Below are 14,599 nucleotides of genomic sequence, written 5' to 3' on the forward strand. Positions count from 1 at the left end.
CCAACTCAAGGCTACAATTAAGCATGGATATATTTATATGTACATATACATATATGTACACACATGCATATATAAACATATACTTTTCCTAAAAGATTCTTTGTTTTTTTATATGTGTGAATCTCTTATTTCCTAATCATTTTTTTATATCTGTGTGTATCTTATTTCTTATTTCTTTTAACTTCTCTGCTTCTACCTGCTACCTTGCCCTCCTGTTACTTAACCTACCCCTTCTCTAGCAATCCTTCCCTTATCCTCCCATTCCCCTAAATCTAAACACCCTTTTATATCCCGCTTTTGACCTATTCCTTCACCCTCCCCTCTAAAGATCCCTCCTTTATCCTCTCCGCCCTCCCTATTCCCTTAGAGTTTTATTTCTTTTTAAATTTAGAATATTTTTATACTCTTCTAGATGTATATGTATTTTTCCCTCTTGAACCCATTCTCAATGAAAGTAGGTTTCTAGAACTAACAGCTCCCTTCTCCCATCTAATTCCTCTGTATTGGTTCTTCCTCTTGCACCTTGTTTGTATAAGATAATTATTCTTTTAGCTATTCTTAAATGGTTTTACTATTTTTGAAGTCATATCATACAGAGGTCCACCCCAATCTTTCTTATAAACTACCGAATTACTAATAACAGTCTTAGACATAGGTTTTACATTTTACATACATAAAAGATAAACATTCTATCCTTATTGAATCCCTTGTAACTGGGTCATTGGTAGGTAGCTTATATTTTTCTTGGCTCTTATATGTCAAATCTATTGAGTTCAGGCTTTTTTTTTTTAAACAAAGTCCTGAAAATCTGACAATTCATTTATACATTTCTTTTATTCAGGATTATGCTTAATTTTGCTGGGTATGGTATTTTCAGCCAGAAGCCCAGTTCTTTTGCTCTTTAATATATAGTATTCTAAGACCTGTGATCTTTGAGGGTCACCACTGCTAGGTCTTGTGTGATTCTAATTGTAGACCACCATATGTAAATTGGTTTTGTTTTCTTGTTACTCATAATATTTTGTCCTTGATCTGGGGGTTTTGGAATTTGACTATAATATTCCTGTGGGTTTTCCTTGTAGGATCTCTTTCAGGTGATAATTGGTAGATTTTTTTCTGTTTCTACTTTCCCCTCTTTTTCTGATGCTTCAGCACAATTTTCTTTAATTATTTATTGTATTATTATATCAAGATTCTTTTTTTGATCATAGCTTTCAGGTAGTCCAATTATTCTTATGTTTTCTCTTCTTGATATGTTCTCTAGGACACGGTTATTTTTCTCATGAGATGTTTCACATTTTCTTCATTTCTTATGACTTCACTGGCTTTCCCTTGCTCAATTCTGATTTTCAAGGAGTCATTTTCTTCCTTAAGATTCTGCATCTTGGGTTAGCTATGTAGCATAGTGGATAGAGCACTGGCCCTGGATTCATGAAGGACCTGAGTTCAAATCTGGCCTCAGACACAGAACGTTTACTAGCTGTGTGACCGTGGGCATACTTAACCCCATTGCCTGGCCCCCCCAAAAAAGATCCTGAACCTCCTTTTCTAATAGGTTGACTTTCTTTTCATCATCTTCTTGTTTTTCTTGGACTATTATTACTTTTCTTTTTAGTTTTTCCTCAATCTCTCATTTGATTTTTAAAGTCTTTTTTAAGTTCTTTATTGAATTCTTTTTGGGTAAGTGACCATTTGATATTACTCTTTGGGATAGAAGAGGCATTCTTTGCTTCAGTATCCTCTGCAAATGAACCCCGGTTTTCTCTATTCCCATAATAGCACTATATGGTTGGATTCTTTCTCCTTTGCCTGTGCATTTTTTTTTTTTTGGTAATAGTTTAGTTTTTATAATCACCTCTAATCCTGGAGTATGTGGGATAGTGCCTCTGGCCTCTGATCCTCTTCAGTTCTCCCCTCTGACCTTGAACTCAAACCAAGATCTTCCAGCCTCTTCTAAATGCCCATAGCCAGTGGAGACCCTTCCCCACTGCTTTTTCACTCACTGGGCATGTGCTGTTTCCTTCTTGCCCCCACCCTCACTCCTACCACTCTCCGTAGCACAGCTGGGTCTGGAGTTCCTTGTCAGAAGTGGTTCCCTAGATCGTCCCCAGGTCAGAAGCCCAACTCCCATCACTGTGGCAGCGGTAAAAGTTCCAGTGGCTGGGGCCCCGGCAACCTTCAAACCCAGCTATCCCCAGGGTTACAAGTGGTCCTTATTCTGGAGGTGTTTACTCTTCACTGGGAGGAAATCTCATTCTAGGACTTTTCTTCAGATTTTCATTTATAGTCTCAGGAGGACTCCTGTCCCTATTCTTACTTATTTTCAACCTTTTATGTTCACCCTGACTTGCCATTTTGTCTCTTTTGTGGTGGAAAATCTTGAAAGTTTGGAATATTCTGACCTACTCTACCATCTTCCCAGAATCCTCTCTGAGGTAATGTTTATAAAGCCCTTTGTAAATGCTAATCCCATAATAACTTTCTTGTATCATATACATGACAAATAGAAGATTTCCTGAGAACACTATAAATTGAGAGCCAGACTGTAAGTGGCAAAGCCTGGCCTGTGACTCCAAAGTCAATATTCCTTCTACTAGGAAATGTAACAAACAATTTTATATTTCTTATTACATAATATTTTGGTATTTAGTTTAAAATCATTACCAATTCAATGCTTGAATTAGTAGAAAATAATGATTTATGAATTTATTTGTAAAAATCTATAATATCTAGGAGCTCTTTTATGGAAAGAATGTAAACTCTTCATTAATGTGGTCAGATTTGTATTATTAAAGCTGTACCACTGTGGCTTTCTGTAAGAAAGAAAAAAGAACAACTATACTGTTGGTCTGTAATTGTTTATTGCTTTCAAGTACCTAAGAGTCTAAATTTTCTATAATCAGCTTCACTTTGAACCAAAGAACCTTGTCCAAATATAATTATTTGAATTTGAAATCACATTAAATATAAGAAGAAAGGGGAATTAATGAAACTCCAATTCAAAAACACGGCTACACTTCACTACTTGTCTGTTGATATCTAATTATTTCCTACAGCTGAAGCAAGGACAGATTAAGCTCCATCCTGTTTGTGTACTGAGCCAGTCAAATATACTGTATAAATTCTTTCTGCAAAGAGCCCAAACCCAGGCATCCTATTTGAATATGAAAAGGTTAGGTTCTGACAACTTTGCAACATTGACATGTAAATGCATCTTGTAAAAGTGACTTTGGTCTTTGGTGAAAGAAAAGAATTCAGTGAAGGAATAAACAAGATATAGAAATTGTTTTATCTTGCCAGGTTGAACAACATCTTTTTGGAAATGTTTATCAGCTTTAGTCTATCCTCTGAAAAGAGGAAGATACTGGATGTCGACCTTCTTGAACCCTGGGATGTGCAAAGTCTTCTACATTGTTCAGGAAGGAGATCTGCGTATTCAGCTGCCAGTTAAGAAGATGAGTGCCCCAACCCAGTAGGCCAAAAGAGTAACATGAATAGCTACAGGGTAGAGCCAAGAGGGTCTAAACCCTGTAGCTGCTGCTTTTTGACCTTATTCTGCAGAGTTTCCTGTTAATCACATTTTGTTTTTGCATCTGGATTTGGATTTTGCTTATACCATTTTCAGACATTGTTAGCTCTCTTCAGTGTTGACTCTGTTAGCTTAGGGCTAAACTTTTTTTTTCTTTCCCTGAAAACAATGGTTTATTTCAAGCAGTCTGGGGCTCTTGGCTCCACTCACATGCATAACTAGAAATTATTTCATGGATGGGGGGAAAAAGTTGGATTTTAGTGGCTGGGGCTTCAGAATGCATTGTAGTGTAATCAAGAGTATAATCCAGCAAGGCAGGTTGGATAGCTTGCAGAATACAGCACAATGTAGGGGAGACAGCAGGAAAGAGGAAATACAGCCACCCTGGAAAAAGTGGCAGCTCAAATAAGTCTCCTTCTGCTGCTTTGGACAAATTCCCTCCTTACATATCCTTTGAGATGAATCAATAATGAAGATTAACCATATCCTTTACCTAACAAGCCCCTACCCTTGGCCTAATCCTTGGGAAAGACTGAGGGGAAAGGGCATCTCTGCATTGTCTTCTTGTCCATGCCGCATTAAAATCTACCAGATCTGTCTCCAACCTACCTCATTAGCATTTTTCCACACCTCTCTCTACATGAATGAATGACTGAATGAATTTATCAGGTTCTCACCATGTGCCAAGCACTGTTCTAAGTACTAGAGTTACAAGTTCTAAAGAAAGACAGTCCCCACCTGCCCTCAAAGAACTTATGTTCCATTAGTGTGAGACACCATCTATAGAACAGAAGTTTCCAGGAATATCACAAAGATGGGAAGCAGAACAATAGAATAGTCCATTGCTCTTTCCAAAGGCAATAGTAGAATTGATTTCATTACAGTTTTTAGAGAGCAAGAGATAGAAAACAAATAGTTAAACTGGGTTATTATTCTCCATTCTTTAAATATTTGTCATTTCCTGTCCATTAACTGAACACAAGGAAATAGAAAGGCAAGAAAAATATGGGCATATAGTAGGCATATGATAAACATGTGACATACTGGAAAGGAATTAAAATAAGCTCCATAAACTTTCATCATATCAAAAAAAATATATGATTAGATCAGTGAGGGTATTCTCTCCACTAACACAGATTTGCAACCCCTCTCTACTTTATTATACCATCTCCATGAGTTGCTATTCCCAAACAACTCCTCCTCCTCCTCTTCTTCCTCTTTCTCCTCCTCCTTCATCTCCTCTTCCTCCTCCTTCTCCTTCCCCCTTCTCCTTCTTATCATTATTATTATTAACATTTTTAGTGGCCAACTTTCTGGTAATGATCCTCCCTGAACTTGGACTGCTCCTTGGATGATTGATGCAAATTCAATTGCCAGGTTTGAATTTCAAGGCTTCCCTGCTACTTACTGGTGTATCATTTGAAAACCCAAGTTTATTTCCATTTTTCATATAGTAAGAATTGTTTAATTAAAATTAATTGTGTGTATATATATGTATATATATATATATAGAGAGAGAGAGAGAGAGAGAGAGGAACATATATGACTTTGAGGCTATATCTATGAATAAAATAAATGAGATGACCATAGAATGAATGTGAATTTTGAACCACTACAGTTTTGAGGTGATACTATGTTTATTCCACTAATTGTATTAATCATGTTTCAAAAAATATTCATTATTATATTTTGGTCACAAATAATATTATATGAGAAACGATAATGACAGAGAGAAAAGATTCTATAGGTTTTTTTCCCTTATTTCCAGTCAGATCTCTTGTCAATGTAGCATCATTGTCCAAATATGATGAAGTGCTAGGGGAAAAAGAGATTTTAATAACCAGTCTTTGTTTGACCTTTTTTTCAGATTTCCCTAAGGTAGTCTACTCATCTATTTCCAAATTAATTTTTTTAGCCATGTTGCATCCTTAATTATGGGAAGGATTTGGATGATTTTTTCCATTTATTTCCATCTCTATATTTAGTCTGATGCCTCCCACACTGAGATATAAAATTATTCAGAGCTACTTTCTAGAAATAAATGTGCAGTTCAAAGGATAACAACTTTCTGTGAAGATTACCAATGGTTAAAGTTTATTGGGGTAGGAAGATGTCATGTTATACAAAACAAGTTATTGTCATGTTTGCTATGCAACTTCAATCTTTAATAACTGAAATTAAAATAGAAGTTGAGAGTTTGTTTAGTCGATTCACACATTTATGGAACCTACTCTCTGAAGAACCATGTAGTGAATGTTCACAGAATTGACTATTCCAATTCAATAATACACATTTGACCACCTACTGATGCAGAGAAAGAATATCCTGGAACTACATTTGCAGTCCAGTGATGAAAGAAAGTGAAAAGATTTCCTTTGATGTTGGCCATAACAATTAACTTATCAGGGCCTCATTTTCCTCATCTCTAATATTAAGAATTGGATTAGATGGCTTCTAATGTCCCTCCCACCTATAAATTGAGGATCCTATGATAAAAGATGGAAGCATTTATATCTATGTATGCATGGAAAGCATTGAGCTGGTACTTCACCTAATTAGTGGATCAGACAGCTAAAGCTCAGCAGTTCCTGCTACATTTATTTGGCTCAATGCAATTATTTGGTTAGCTGAGATATATTGTACAGATAGGGATTTTGCTTGGCTTATGAATATACAATGGAAAATATTCTTTATGGATGAGGTTTGAGCAAAAAGAAATTGCAGAGTGGGGTGTGTTGGTGATGACAAAACATCATAATCAAAGAGGTTCAGAAATGAGAGACCACTCAAAGGTGTATAAAATACACTAAAAATTTCCACCATCTGCTCACACCCATACCCACCACTCTCCACCAATCCTTTCACACCAAACCCGGCAAATAGTGGTTGAAGACGTCCAATAAAGGATAATGTATTACCTCCCAAAGTAGCCAATTCCTCTTTTGGTTAGTTCTAACATCTACAAGGATAGTAAACTGTCCCCTTCCCTTACTCATGCCACTTTCTCCTTTCATTGTGTTGCTTCCCTCTAAAACCCTGCCATGTCTATCAAGAACGACAAACAAAAAAAAAAAAAAACATATTTTTTTGGTGAGGCAATGGGGTTAAATGACTTGCCCAAGGTCACACAGCTAGTAAGTGTTATGTGTCTGAGGCTGGATTTCAACTCAGGTCCTCCTGAATCCATGGCTGGTGCTCTATTCACTGTGTACCTATTTGGCCCCAAAATAGCCATTCTTAGGATTTTGAAGGGGAAGTTAAATCTCAGAATCATCCATTTTAGTACAACCCAATCCTCTCTAGAAGATATTGAATAGGCTAAAGAATGTCATAGTAACATTAAAAAGATATTATGTGAAAATAGTATAGACCAGAAATTTTTATTTTTCAGGTGTGTCAGGTACATTATGTCTCAGTACAAATGACATGGGTAAAGAATGTAAAGCCCAAATAAATATTCTTATAATCACTCATGCTAAACACTGGGTACACAAAGAAAGGCAAAAGAGTTCCTGCTCTCAAGAAGCTTACAATTTAATGGAAGAGTAAACATGCAAATTCCTAGATACAAACAAATGATGTACAGAATAATGAGGAAATAATCAAGAGAGAGAAGGCACTGGAATGAAAAAGGGATAGGGAAAGTCTTTCTGTAGAAGATTGAATTTTAGCTGCAACTTGAAGGAAACAAGAGAAGTAGGGGTGCTGAGATGAGGAGGAGGCTTCCAGGCATGGGGGACACCCAGAGCAGAGTGGAAATTGGAGCCAAGAAATTGAGTGTTTGGTTTGGGTAACTGCAAGGAGGCCAATGTTACTGGAGAAAAGAGTATATGTCTAAGGGAGGAGAGTGAGATTAGGGAGTAAGAAGGGCAGAAATGTTGTGACAGGGCTAGAGTATGAAGGGTTTTGAATGCAAAACAGGTGACTTTATGTTTGATCCTGGAGATGATAGTGAGGCATTGGGGTTTATTGATTAAAAGAATGATATGGTTAGAGTGGTGCTTTAGGAAAGTTACTTTGGCAGGTGAATGGACAATAGACTGGAAGGGTAGGGAGAGATTTGTGGAAGTTTTACATACTAGCAGGTCATTATAATAGTCCAAATATGAGGGCCTTCACTGTGTGTGTGTGTGTGTGTGTGTGTGTGTGTGTGTGTGTCTGTGTGTGTGAATATGTTACTGTATTAGGGGAAATAAGTGGGCATATTTGAATAATATTGCAAAGGTGCAATCAACAGAGTGAGTGGGGTCAGAGGTTGGAGAGAAATAATGAGGACACAAGGATGATACCTACATTGTGATCCTAGGAGAATGGGAAGATTTTAGTGTCCTCAACAGTAATGTGGAAGTTTGGAAGCAGAGAGAGTTTAGGGGGGAAGATGATGAGTTAAGTTTTGAGCATATTGAGATTAAAATGTCCATTGGCCATCTAGTTCAATATGTCTGAATTCAAGATTAAAGAGTGGCAGATTGGTTAGGGACGTCTAAGTAGAATCCATCTAATGAATCATCAGTATAGAAATGATAAATAAATCCACAGGATCTGATAATAATGGTTAACCTTTGTTATTATTCAGTCATTTCAGAAGAGTCAGTCTGACTCTTCACTATAGTTAGGTAAAAGATTAACTTCTAGGCAGGCTATGTTGTTCAGTTGGGTCTGACTCTTTGTGACTCTATTTCAGGTTTTCTTGGCAAAGATGCTGGAGTGGTTTGCCATTTCCTTCTCCAGCTTATTTTACAGATGAGGAAACTGAGGCAAACAGTTAAGTGACTTGCCCAGGGTCACACAGTTAGTAAGTTTCTGAGGTCAGATTTGAATTCAGGTCTTCCTGACTCCAGGCCCAGTACTCTATCCACTGCACCATCTGGAAGGCCTGGCTAACATTTATATAATACTTACTGTGTGTCAGACACTGTGCTAAGCACTTTACACATATTGTCTCATTTGATCCTCACAACAACCCTGGGAGGTAGGTGCTATTATTTTTCTCATTTTGCAGATGAAGAAACTGAGAAAGATAGAGGTTAAGTAACTTGTCCAGGATCACACAGCTAGTAAGTGTCCAGGCTGGATCTGAACTTCAACCTTCCTGATTCCAGGCTATCCATGCACCACCTATCTATCTACCTGATGAGATCAAAAAGTGAAATAATATGAAAGGAAAAGAGAAGAAGAGGCAGGACAGAGCCCTATGAAAAAACTATCATTAGTGGGTTTGACCTGAATGAAGATTTAGCAAAGAAAACTGAAGAGGGGTTAAATATGTAGGAGAAAATGTGGGAGAGATTGATATCCCAAAACAGATAAAAATAGTATTTTTTAAAATAATGTTTTATTTTTTGTCAATTACATGTAAAATAGTTTATAACATTCTTTTTTTAAATTTTGAGTTCCAAATTTTATCCCTCCCTTCATCCTTTTCACCCTCTCTGAAATGGTAAGCAATGTGATATAGATTATACATGTGCAATCATGTAAAACATATGAACATGAACATGTTAGTCATTTTGTGGAAGAAAACATGAAAGTAAGAAAGAATGAGAGAGAGAGAGAAAGGTAGAGATAGATAGATAGAGAGAGAGAGAGAGAGAGATACAGAGAGAAAGGAATGAGAAAAGGAAGGAAAGAAGAAATTGGTAACTTTGAAAAAAGCTATTTCAGTGGGATAATGACATTAGAAGCCCAGAAGCAAAGTTTTAGAAAGTTAAAAAGAGAGTGAGAGGACAGAAAGCAAAGTCATCTGTTGCAAATTGTTTTCTCAATGAGTTTAGCCAGAAAAGGGAAAAAAGACATGAAATAATAGCAAAGATGGAAGACTCAAGTAAGGGTTTTTGAGGATGGGGGAGATGTACATGTTTTGGGGCAACACTAAAGTAGCCAGCAGACATGGAAAGATTTAAGATAAGTGATAGAACTGTGATGACAGAAGAGGCACTCTGCCAGACAGACAGAATGTGATGGGATTGCTTATGAAAGCAGTGGGACTTTGCCTTGGTAAGGAGAAAGCCCATCTTTTCATTTGAAACAAGGGTGAAGGAGGTCATGACAAAAGAAGTTTGAATAATATGAAGTAAGAATGAGGGGAGAACAGGGATATCTTGGCAGATGACCTTAATTTTGTCAGTGAAATGTGAGGGAAGATTCTCACCTGAGAGCAGAAGAGGAAAGAGAGTCATGAAAAGTTTGTAGACTAGATGAAAAGGTTTGCAAGAGCTTCTCTGAAAAATGAGATATTAATTTGATAATGGAGGTGTAGAAAAATCCACTAGTAGCACCAATCAAAGTGATTGTGTTATTTTCTCAACTTTTGTTCAACAAGTTTCATGTCAGCAACACACTGGAAGAATAATGTGCCTGGAGTTAGTCAAGATGACTTGAGTTCAAATCTGACCTCAGAACCTGAGCAAGTCGCTCAACTTCTGTTTGCCTCAGTTTCCCCATCTATAAAATAAGAACAATAGTATCTACCTCCAAAGGTTGTTGTGAAGATCAAATGAGATATTTGCAAAGTGCTTAGCACAGTGTTACATAAACTTTAGTTATCATGGTTGTTATTATTATCACTAGAAAAGATAGTGCTTGATGGGAATGAACCAAACTTTAGGCTTGGCAGCACACAATCAGAAATATGATAAGGGTGCTAAGGACCAAGAAGAAGAGGACAATGTATGCTTGAAGTGGTTCATTAAAGTGTCAAGATGAAGAAAAGAGGAGAGGTTAATGCAGTGATGATGGGATGGGAGAGAATTGAAGTGTTAAGCAATAGGAGGTTCATGGTGTTGACAAAGAAAAGGGCTCAATATGGGAAGACAGAGAGTGATCTGTAGGTCTGAAGACAACAGCTGTCATGAATTTGATTTGGTGGAAGATGTGGATTTTATGAACCTCAAGCAAAGAAAGGGGAAAACCTACAAGTAGCGATGGGGAGCAAAGATTATTCAACTCACCCCTTCAACCATGAAGCTGGGATGAATGTGTGAAAGTGCCACCAGTACTGGATCTAAAATACCTGAACTCAAAACTGACCTCAGGTACTTACTAGTTATGTGACCCCATACAAGTCATTTGACCTATTTCACCCTCAGTTTCCTCTTCTATAAGAGGAGTTTAATAATAGCATCCACTTCCAGGATCAGCATGAAAGAAAATTATACTTGTGAAGAACTTTATAAACCTTAAAGCAATATGTAATTACCAGAGATGATGATGACCTGTGTTCTTTCCAGTATTTTGGGAAGATAATTTCTTGAATTACTTGAAAACCAAAATTAGATTTATCTATATAAAAAACAAAAAAAAATCCAAGCACAATGTCCTTAAACTTTTATTTTTAAATAGAGATTGAATTTTTTTCTCCATAGCTATTTATCAATGGGTAGGCATCAAGGTACACTTGATAGAAAGTCAGCTTCCCAGTCAGAAAGACCTAGGTTCTAGTTCTGGGTCAGACACATATTGACAATGTGACACTGGAATAATCATTTAATCTATCATTCCCACGGGAAATTCTCTAAGAGGTGTTCAACATGGGACTTTGAGCATGTGCAGCCAACAATACTGCTAAGAACAAATCAAACAAGATTAAAATGTAATTGAGGAATATTTAACAAAATAGTTTAAAATACAATACAATGCAGATAATGTTAATATGTGGTTTTCTAAATCAAATATATACCCACTAGGATCCTTATATATAGTTTAATGGCCCCACTGTCCATTTAACAGCACTGCTCAGTGGTTTGACATCACTGTTGAGAAAGTTCTGAATTGCATGCATTGGTAGAGGAAACTTTCTCACATTGCTCCTTATATCAATTTAATCATGTTTGATTCAAATAACTGAACAAAACAAAACAAAACAAAAAAACACAACAGAAGTCTTTAGAAGTTTGGTATGTTGAGTTTCTGTAACCTAAATTACAAAGAAATTAAGATTTAATTAATTAGTTTATTATAACATAGAGATGAAACAAAAGATTTCCAGGGCTAGAAAGGGAAAAGGAATATAATATAAGATTCAGGTAAATAAAAATCAGAACATAAGACAAAACAAAGTGAAAATAAATGCATGTGCATTAGTGAGTATTCAAGGGAATGAGCTAATAAAAGATGGAAATAACCAAGATAAAAAAGATTCAAAATATTATCATAATAATTATATGTACACATAATTATAATAATAAAAAATAATAAAATGTATTAGAGGTTGGCTAAATATTTCTAAGAAGATGGGGGGTGGGCCATTCCAGGCACTGTGCTAATAATATTTTTAAATATCTTTTCTTATTAATAAATTTATTTATTTTTAGTTTTCAACATTTACTTCCACAAGATTTTGAGTTCCAAATTTTCACCCCATCTCGCCCCTCCCCCCCCAACCCAAGATGGCATGCATTCTAAATACCCCTTCCCCTAGTCTGCCTTCCCTTCTATCTCTCCCCCTCTTTGCTTATCCCCTTCCCCTTCTATTTTCCTGTCAGGCAGGATAGATTTCTGTACCCCATTTCCTGTATTTCTTATTTCTCAGTTACATTTGTTTTTAAAACTTTGGGTTCCAAATTTTCTCCCTTCCTCCCTCACCACTCACCCTCATTGAAAAGGCAAGCAACTCAATGTAGGTTATACATGTGCACTTAGGCAAAACACTTCCATAGTAGACATGCTGTGAAAAACTAACTCTATTTCCCTCAATCCTATCCTGGCCCCTCCCATTTATTCTATTCTTTCTTTTAACCCTGTCCCTCCTCAGAAATATTTGCTTCTGATTATCCCCTTTCCTAATCTGCCCTTCTTTCTATCATTGCCCTATTCTCTTGTCCCCTTCCCCACCCCATTTTCCTGTAGGGTAAGACAGATTTCCATACCCAATTGAGTGTGTATGTTATTCCCTCCTTAAGTCAAATCCTATGAGAATAAGATTTACTCATTCCCTCTCACCTTCCCCCTTTTCCCCTCCACTGTAAGAGCTTTTTCTTTTCTGTTTTTTTGTGAGATAATTTACCCTTTCTACCTCTCCCTTTCTCTTTCTCCTAGTATCATCTTTTCTCACCCCTTAATTTTATTCTCCAGATATGACCCCTTCATCTTCAACTCACCCTGTGCCCTCTATCTATCTATCTATCTATCTATCTATCTATCTATCTATCTATCTATCTATCTATCTATCTATTTAACTAATACACATACATGTAATTTTTTCCCTCCAACTACCCTAATACTGACAAAGGTCTCATGAGTTACAAATAACATCTTTCCATGGAATAATGTAAACAGTTCAACTTTAATAAGTGTCTTATGATTTCTCTTTCCTGTTTACCTCTTCATATTCCTCTTGAGTCTTGTATTTGAAAGTAAAATTTTCTATTCAGCTCTGGTCTTTTCATCAAGAATGCTTTAAAGTCCTCTTTTTGACTGAATGATCATTTATCCCTTGAGGGACTATACTCACTTTTGCTGGGTAGGTGATTCTTGGTTGTAATCCTATCTCCTTTGCCCTCCAGGATATTATATTCCATGCCCTGTGGTCCCTTAATTTAGAAGCAGCTAAATCTTGTGTTATCCTGATTGTGCTTCCAAAATACTTGAATTGTTCCTTTCTGGCTGCTTGTAATATTTTCTCCTTGACCTGGGAACTCTTGTATTTGGCTACAATATTCCTAGGAGTTTTCCTTTGGGGATCTCTTTCAGGAAGAAATCAGTGGATTCTTTCCATTTCTATTTTGCCCTCTGGTTCTAAAATATCAGGGCCTTGATAATTTCTTGAAGGATGATGTCTAGGCTCTTTTTTGATCATGGCTTTCAGATAGCCCAATAATTTTTAAATTCTCTTTCCTGGATCTATTTTCCAGGTCAGTTGTTTTTCCAATGAGATATTTCACGTTGTTTTCTAATTTTTCATTCTTTTTGATTTGTTTTACATTGTCTTGATTTCTTATAAAGTCACGAGATTCCAATTGCTCTATTCTAATTTTTAAGGAAGTATTTTCTTCAGTAATCTTTTGGACTTCCTTTTCCATTTGGCCAATTTTTGCTTTTGAGGACATTCTTCTCCTCACTGACTTTTTGGACCTCTTTTGCCATTTGGGTTAGGTTATTTTTTAAGGTGTTATTTTCTTCAGTATTTTTTTGGGTCTGCTTTAGCAAGCTGTTGACTTGTTTTTCATGATTTTCTTGCATCACTCTCATTTCTTTTCCTAGTTTTTCCTCTACTTCTCTTACTTGCTTCTCAAAGTCCCTTTTGAGCTCTTCCAAGGCCTGGGACTGATTCAGATTTTTCTTGGAGGCTTTGGATGTAGGAGCTTTGACTTTGTTGTCTTCTGGTTGTATGTTTTGGTCTTCTTTGTCACCAAAGTAAGATAATATAGTCTGACTCTTTTTGTGAGGTTTGATCATGATCCCAGCCAATTACTTGAGTTTTAAACTCTTTGTTAAGGTAAGAGTCTGCTTCCGATGTGGAGAGTTCCCAACCTTCAGGGGTTTGTACAGCTGTTTTCAGAGATACTTCTAGGGACCTGTAAATTTTCAGTTCTTCTAAGGTGGTATGATAAGGGGCGAGGTGTTTTCTCTCCATAGCTGCAACAAGCTCAACCGTGCCAGCACTCTTCCTCGCCCCAGGACCGCCCCTCAGAACTGTGACTCCGATCCAAACGCTGGCAAAGCAAGAGATTCCTTCCTCAGCACTGGCAAAGAGATCCCTGCAATCCCCCTCTGATTAGCCACTCGATTCCCCCTCAATCTGTGGACCTGAAGCTCAGGAGGCAGCTGCTGCCCCAGGCCATGGTTGGGACTTGGGGCTGAGACCTAGCTTCTCTCTCACCACAGTCACAGATTTTTTCCACTGACCTTCCAAGTTGTCTTTGGTATTCATGGGTTGAGAAGTCTGGAAACCACCACAGCTGCCTGTGAACCAGCCCTCTGAGGCCTGATCCAGGTTCACTGCAGCCCATGCCAAACTGCGTTCCTCTCCCTGCCCGACGCGATATACCTTTCTGATCAACCATTCAAGTTGTCTTGGGCTGGAAATTTGTTTCGCTCTGTCTTTTTGTGGGTTCTGCTGCTTAAGAATTT

This window comes from Vombatus ursinus, unplaced genomic scaffold (genome assembly GCF_900497805.2).
Source record: "Vombatus ursinus unplaced genomic scaffold, bare-nosed wombat genome assembly UNPS02014909.1, whole genome shotgun sequence".
NCBI lineage: Eukaryota > Metazoa > Chordata > Mammalia > Diprotodontia > Vombatidae > Vombatus > Vombatus ursinus.